The sequence below is a fragment of the Syzygium oleosum genome, unplaced genomic scaffold (assembly GCF_021117445.2).
Source record: "Syzygium oleosum isolate NSW1041296 unplaced genomic scaffold, Sole_v2.1 Sole_v2.50, whole genome shotgun sequence".
Taxonomy (NCBI): domain Eukaryota; kingdom Viridiplantae; phylum Streptophyta; class Magnoliopsida; order Myrtales; family Myrtaceae; genus Syzygium; species Syzygium oleosum.
The window spans coordinates 438516-446790 of NW_026607534.1; positions in this window are offsets into that span (position 1 = coordinate 438516).

Below are 8275 nucleotides of genomic sequence, written 5' to 3' on the forward strand. Positions count from 1 at the left end.
TCTGGGTACGCATTGGCCTACGTGGGGTATAGGGGGTTGCTTATTGAGACTCGTTCTCACGGTTATTATATAACCATTTCAGATCCGCGATCATGAGTGACTGGAGACGCTGCAAGGGTATCTCGGAGATCAAGTACGGGTCAAGTTGCCCCATATTTTTGTGTGCCCCTCTTTTGTATAGCGAAGTAGGATATCCAACCACTACTCCGTTTTACTGTTGTGTATTTGGAATTATTGTTTTGTGCTATCCCTTCGTCATATTTTACTGCCTGGGTTGTTTTATTTCGCTTCCGCTTGCGTAGTTCGTTTGGGTCGGCGACGCGTCCTGGGACGTCGCGTTCAATACGACCGTGGAAGGGGTGTCGCGAGCCCGTTGGGGTTCGGGGCGTGACATAAAACGTACGAAGCATATCATTTTCGACTTATACTTCTCAGTCACAGCATTCCTCTATTCTTCTAAGGGGCTTGGGAGTAGATACTACTTCTTCTTCTTGGTGCCATATAGTGGAAAGAACTCCGTCTATACCATTATGATTATCCAATTTAAATCAAAGGTGTGTTTTTTTTTAAGGAAAACTGTTTTCGAAAAATTGTCTTCTTACATTCCAATACTTGGATTGCGGAAAACTAATCGGTCTACGGAAAAACGTTTTCCATGGACTAAAAATAACAAACTTAGATTGGGGGAAGACGACTTCCCTTTCTGCTAAGAAGGAAATCGCTTTTCCTATCCTAAACCACCAAACAAATAAAGACTAACTATTTTCCTTGAAATTGATTTTCATGAAAAATGTTGTCCTTTATGATGAAATCTTTAGTAATACAAACGCACCCCAAGTTTAAAATTTACTTCATTGAAATAGTAAGAAGCTGGAAAATAAACGTTATTTGGACCTTTTTTTCATTTTATTTTCATTTTCTATATTAGAAAATTGTTCAAAAAGTCCTACGTAGCACTACTAGTGCTAATGTGGACAATTTTTAATGATATTTTTTCTTTTCTTTTTCTTCTTCCAAGTCCGGCAAGGGTCACCGGATTTGGAAGAAGAAAAACAAAAAGAAAGAAAGAAAAAAAAAGAAAACAGAAGAAAAATAACACAAATAAATTCAAAAAAATATTAATATATTATAAAAAATTGTTCATGTCAGGCCAGCCGTGCCACGTAGGATGGCCGGCGTCCACGTTAGAAATTACCGGCTAAAAATTGACCGGATAGACTCAATTGGCAAAATATGAAAAGATTTAGGATTCAATTGGCAAAATTGAAAGGCTTATGACTGAATTGATAAAAGTACAATAGATTTATGACTCTTTGGACAATTTTTCCTGATATATTATCATGTTAAAACTAGTGAATAAACCTTTTAGCGGCTCTGAGTAAAGAGCTCTTTTTCTTTAAATGTGAAGATTTCACCTGTATAGAGTTCACCCCTATCCCTTTTGCGAACACCCATGTACAAATCCTTCACGAAAAATCACTTTTCAAATCAAGAAGTCCAGCGCTCCTATGTCTTGTGTACAATGACTTCATCCTCCTGCCAACTACGAAGTGACATTCTTTTGATAACAACCACTGACATTTAATACACGTTGGTTAAAGAGTCCTACCTGGAGTTCTTAAAATAGACTAGTAAACTAATTTGACACGATTTATAGAAATCTATCTAACCTTTGTAAGAAAGGAGAGTTCTTAGGAGGGTCGGTGTCATCCTTCCAAAAACTGTCCCTCCACTCGGTTCTCTTTTTCTATTAACAACTCTCCCTTCCTTCTTTTTCGCTTTTATTCTTTATAAATTTTCTTTTGTCATATCTAAGTAAGTCCCTAAAAGGCTTCATCTTAGTCCTTGTCCGAATCTCGAGATCACTAAGATGTAAAAATTCCATAGGATATTTCCTTTCCTCGGGAAGACAAGGATACTGGGAGAATTGGGGGTGCAAGCCGTACGGACACCGGCACATTAAAACAAGGAACGCATCCATGGAGCCCGCCCCAAAGGATGGGGACAGGCCGCGGAGGTCCTCATAGGAGCGAAAGCTCCATTCTTTTGGTGAGGTTACCTCTTAACCGAATATCAAGGATCCAAGAGAAGCCCTTAATTGAAAGGTTACCTCTTAATCTCTTCCCTTTAGGCTACATTTGGTAGTCCAGATTTGAGTCCGGATAGGATAACAAAATATCATATCTAGTATTTGGCGACATCTTCTGGACCAGATATACTTGGATAAAATGCCGGATAAGAAATCCAAGCTAGGGGTAGGATAAAACCCAGATTGGATAAAACAGTAAAAAAAAAAAAACAATTTCCTTTTAACAATGGAGTGATAGAGTCTGGCTTTGTCGACCACTGCATAAGGACTGCCGCCATAATAACCTATCACTCCCGACCACCGTGCAATCGTCATCGTCTCCGACTAACGCGATCATTATCCCCGTCCAGCCGATTGTCCTTCGACGACTTTCGAACCAAACACTTTCGATGGTTATGACAGATTTTTCTTACTTAACTAGTTGGTCACGACTCATACGATACATGTATACCGTTCTAAATTCACATCCTTTGAAATTGGACATGAAAATAGCTCTTCGAAAGCTTAATTGATTTCTTAAAATCAAGGAGTCCAGCAGCTCCTATATCTTGTTTAGGGTAACTTCATCCTCCTACCAACTACAAAGTGACATTTCTTTGGCAACAACAACCGACATTTAATACAACAGTAGTTATGTAGTCTTACCTAGAGTTCCTAAAGACTAATGACATAATTTACAACCAATTCCATACCATACATGAAAGGAAAGTTCTTGGTAACAACTAACATTTAATACACATCGGCTAAAAAGTCCTATCTTGAAGTTCCTAAAAATAGACTAGTACTGATTTGACGTGATTTATAGCAATCTATCTATAAATTTGTTAGAAAGGAGGGTTCTTAGGAGGGAGAAAATATTAGGTGGTCCGGGACCTCCACGTTGGCGTGGTCCCGGACCAATCATGAAATGCCACGTGGCTATGTGGGGGCTATCATGCCGCGCCCCCGGGAGCGTGCTTGGAGGTATTTTCATTCATCACGAATGGTAAAGTATATCATTACTAGATGAACGACGGTCTCTCCCCGATCATACCTCACAAGACAACGGGTATTTGTTTTCTAATACGACCTATTTAGTCTACATTTCATTTTGGAGTCGCCACTAGTCTTTAATGGTAGACTAGAAACCAATCGAGACAGGGGAGAACCATCTCGATTTCTACGAATCAGAGATATCATGGGTAGGAGGACTTGGTTACGTTAATGACTTCAATGTCGAAATCTCTAATGCACTTTCGGTACCTAACTCGATTTGAAGTGTCTAGCGTAGCATGCAATTTCTCCAGGCTCATCTGCTAATTCTAACCATTCTAAACGAGGAGGTATCAATCGATCATGAAATGCACAATCAATTCAAATCACAAACAACAATCCTAATATCGTCCCTAAAAAAAGAAAATCAATCAAAATAATCAAGGTCTAGTGAAACCCTAAAGGCTTGTTCATTTTTATGGATTGTGCTTTTTTTAGGGGTTTTAGTGTTTTTTAGAGGTTAGGCCCCTTTTGGTAGACCTGTTAAACGGGTGGGTCGGGTTGGGTTTGGATCGGGTCATAAGTGGTCGGACCCAAATTGACCCATTAACCCGTTTATGACCCATTTATTCATAGTGTAAATATCTCGACCCATACTCGACCCGACCCATACCCGACCCATACCCGACCCGACCCATATTGCTAAAACACTTTTATATTTAACCTAATCTAGGAATACTTGTTTCTTATGATTTTTTTTAAATTATACTGCTAAAATATTTTATACAATACAAAGCTAGTGAAAAATTTTTATAATTTTTTTTAAAATTGAGGTTCTGTTTGTTTTACGAAAAATGCGACATTTCTAGAAAATATTTTCCACAAAGTCATTATCTAAGAAAATAAAAAAAAATTAATATTTTTTTATTTTTTAAATCGAATTTTTAATTATTTTTTATTTTTCTTTTTTTCTTTTTCCTTTAATTTTGGCCGATCGCCGGTCGCCGGCCAGGCGAGGACGAGCTCGTCGGAGGCCAGCGAAGCTCGTTCTCGCCGATCTGGCGAGGCCGAGGCCTTGCCGGCCTCAGGCGAGGCTCCGGCCTCGCCGATCCGGCGAGACTCGAGCTCGCCGGCCTCGGGCGAGCTCTACCTCGCCGGATCTGGCGAGGTGGAGCCTCGGTCGAGGTCGGCGAAGCTCGAGCTCGCCAGCCTCGGGCGAGCTCGACCTCGGCCGAGGCCGGCGAGCTCGAGCCTCGCCGGCCTCGGCCGAGGCTCCACCTCGCCAGATCCGGCGAGGTAGAGCTCGCCCGAGGCCGGCAAGGTAGAGCTCGCCCGAGGCCGGCGAGCTCGAGTCTCGCCAGATCGGCGAGGCTGGAGCCTCGCCACAGGTCGGCGAGGTTGGAGCCTCGCCGGGATCGAGCGAGCCTCTAGGTCGTCGGAATCGGGCGAGCTCGAGGCTCGCCAGATCGGCGAGTCTCGAGCCTCGCCGAAGGCCGGCGAGCTCGAGCTTCGCCGGCCTCCGGCGAGGTCGTCCCGCCCCGGTGGCCGGTCGCCGTGGCCGACCACCGGCCGGAATAAAAAAAAAAAAAGAAAAAGAAAGAAGAGAAAAGAAAAAGAGAAAAAATAAAAATAATTAAATTTCGATTTTTTTTAAACATCTTTATAAAGAGGGAGAGAGTGTGTGGATGAGTCTAGTGGGTGGGTTGGACATGGGTTCCAAACTCAACCTATTTAGACCCATTTATCTTTAAGCTTTAAAATTTAAAACCCATTTAAGGTTTACTCTTTAAAATTAAAGTGACCCATATATGACCCATTTATTTTTAAATGGGTCATATATGGGTTTAAGACCTATTTTGACACCTCTACCTTTTGGGGGGTTAAACCCCTTTTAACCTCTAAACTAGGAAATTTTCCAAAAGAACAACTTGTGCATCCCTAGAAATTCTAATATAATTAAGAAAGGGTGGCCACAAGTGTTCTGAGCCATTCTGCAATTTTTGAATTTTTTTTAGAAAAAATCTTTATTTGATTTTCCTATTTCCAGAAGTCTAAAATTTCCATTTTTTCTTGAATTTTCTGAATTTTACTCTTTTTTACGTATTTTCTAAAATTTTTTGAATTTTTTATGTTTTCTTATGTTATTTTTTATGAATTTTCCTAATTTCTACAAATTTTTCGGAAATTTCTTATTTTTTTATTTTCTGAATTATTTATATTTTTTAATTTTCCTGAATTTTTCTGATTTTTTATTCTTTTATACATTTTTTTTATTTTATTCTATTTTCTATTCCCTGGGAATGAACCGAACCGGTTCAGATCGATTCAACTGTGTTGGACCGGCCTGACCGGTCTCCGGCCGTTCCCGACGAGGACGGTGCCAAAACGGCGCCGTTTCTTCCTTATTTTTCTTGGGCATTTTCTTGAACACCTGATGTGCATCTAGCCTAACATTCTTTATTCTCAACGTGACTTCGACCCCATCTCAGGCGACCTCTGCCAGTGCTCTGACCACCACTTGTGATCCTAAGGCATCACCCTATCACATTCCAACCACCAGCCACCATCGAACCACCGTGGCCGGCGGTTTCTAGGCTAAAAATCCTAGTTCCGAAACTACCTTAACCAAGACTATCTAACATTTACATCTAGTTTTAAGCCTCATATTCATTCTAGCAATCAACACAAGCATTTTAAGCTACAAAAGAAGATCACGAAAAACTAACTTGAACAGCTCTAGGCTGTAGGTATTGCTTCGGCGAAGTTCTGAAGTTCCCGCGAAGATGATTATGTGGCCGACTTGATGAAAATGCAAAAACAATTATCCAAAATGCAAAGAACAACCAAACAACTGATTAGAAACATGGATATAGACTGAACAATCACAAAAACAGAAAGGACATCACTGAATTAATCAAGTAATGGTTCGATCGATCACTCGGCCATTTCAACAAGCAGTTGGTGTACGAGTGGGAAGGAAATTTACCTTCGTTGCCGGCGATCAAAATGGAAATCCCGAACCAGTAGGAGGTTACGGATTGGTCCTCTTGCACTTGCTCTATCAACCTCAGGGTCTGGTTTCACTAGGAAAGACCTCGACGTGGAGATTGGAGCCGAGTTTTAGGCGTTCCCAATTAGGCTTCCGCCAGGTGAATGGAGGAGGAGGTCACCTAAATGGACGATTCGCCGGCGCCTTTCCCGTCGAGACGGCGCCGGTCACTTGGCCAGGAGGACCTCAACTCTTTCCCGCTCTCGATTTCTCTCTCTCTCTCTCTAGTTCTCTCTCTCTCTCTTTGGAATTTTCGCGAACAGTTTCTGTGCACTCTCCCTCTCTCTCATCTCTTTTCTGTTTCTTCCCCCAGGCTATTCCTAGCCTCTAACTGCCTACCTAGGTAGTTAGAAGGATCCGAATCGATAGCTGGAGATCTCTAGCTGTCTATCTCCGTTTTGCACGTGCTTAATTGGGATATCTAGGTCGGTGAACGGGCGGGGCCAACTCGGCTCTTCTTTCTTCTCCCCTTCCTCTTTCCCGCACATCCCTGAGTCAGGTGAGGAAGAAGTTGACCCGGGTTGGGTCGGGTCGAGTCAGATCGACCCAGTAGACTCGAGTTACGTTTAAATTGCAAATTAAACTCAATTTTGACCCGTTTTCACAATTCTGACCTCAAATTTCAGCTCATCGACACATTTTTCTTTAAAACGTGAAATCACTTAAAATTTTTATCTCAATTAAACCCCAAATTTGAATTTGGGTGAAACGGGTTTTCACTCAATTGGAGGTCTAAATGACCTAACTTTGCTAATTTAAGGCCAAAATTGGGTTCCCCGTGGTCGATTATCCTTAGGGAGGGCATAAGCTTCGATCAAAAATTTCAAATTGAATGAAATACCTAATTTCCTATTAAATTTCCGGATTTTTAATCTTTTTCAGAAAATTCTGAAATTGGATTGACCAATATGCAATTCAAGGTCCTAGAGTCAATTGTTGTGAAGACACTATAACCTAAAAATATCTAGACAAGGATTAATTGGATTTTTTGGTTTAATTAGGATATGAAACTGCCCAAATTTAGGGAAAACATATCCTCAATTGAAATTTTTTAAAATTAAAGCTGCAGGGTTGAAATTTGAATTAAAATGAAACTAATGACTATTTTTGGGAAATTTTTGGACTTCATTTGGCATTTTTCTCGATTTTCCTCCTATTTGTTTATCCAAAAGCAATTAAGGAAAAATTAAAGAAAAATTTTTTTTTGTTTAGAAATAGGTTCCTAAGCATGGCCATGGTTCCTAAACCTAATTTTGTGATTTTTATTAAAGTTGAAAATATGACTAAAAATCATGTATCAACAGTTGCTTCTCTTTGAGAATAAACTCGCTAGAGGTTAATCTCAAAGACAGGGTGACTCCTGAGTTCTAGTCGACTCAATTGAAACGGCAAATGAAAATTTCACAACAACTGATCAAGGATCCTACCTAAAAATTCTTGACCCAATCCAATTTTTCATTTTGATGCTTTTGATGAACTTTTGATGACTGTGGGATCATTTGTGATTTTCATCTATGAGAGATTGATTACTAATTATTTCAGAGAGTATAGAATGATGATAGTAATGGACAAAACTCTTGGCTTGAAAACGTGGTTTAAGGATAAACCTATAAGCCTTGCGGTTTAAGGACAAACCCACGAACCTTGTGGACCTTGTGGTTTAAGGATATACCCATGAACCTTGTGGTTTGAGGATATACCCACAAACCTTGCGATTTAAGGATAAACCCACAAACCTTGCGGTTTAAGGATACACCCACGAACCTTGGGGTTTAAGGAGGATACACCCACGAACCTTGTGGTTTAAGAATAAACCCACTAACCTTGCGGTTTAAGGTTTAAGGATATACCCACTAACCTTGCGGTTTAACGATAAACCCACAACCTTGTTGTTTAAGGATACACCCACAAACCTTGTGGTATAAGAATACACCCATTAACCATGTGGTTTAAGGATAAACCCACGAACCTTGTTGTTTAAGGATACACCCACGAACCTTGTGGTTTAAGGATACACCCATTAACCATGTGGTTAAGGATAAACTCACGAACCTTGTTTGAAAAATCGGGGTTTAAGGAAAAACCCGAAACCATTTGAAAAATCGGGGTTTAAGGAAAGAATTGAAACTGTTTGAAAAGTTAGGGTTTAAGGAAAGATCCGGAAC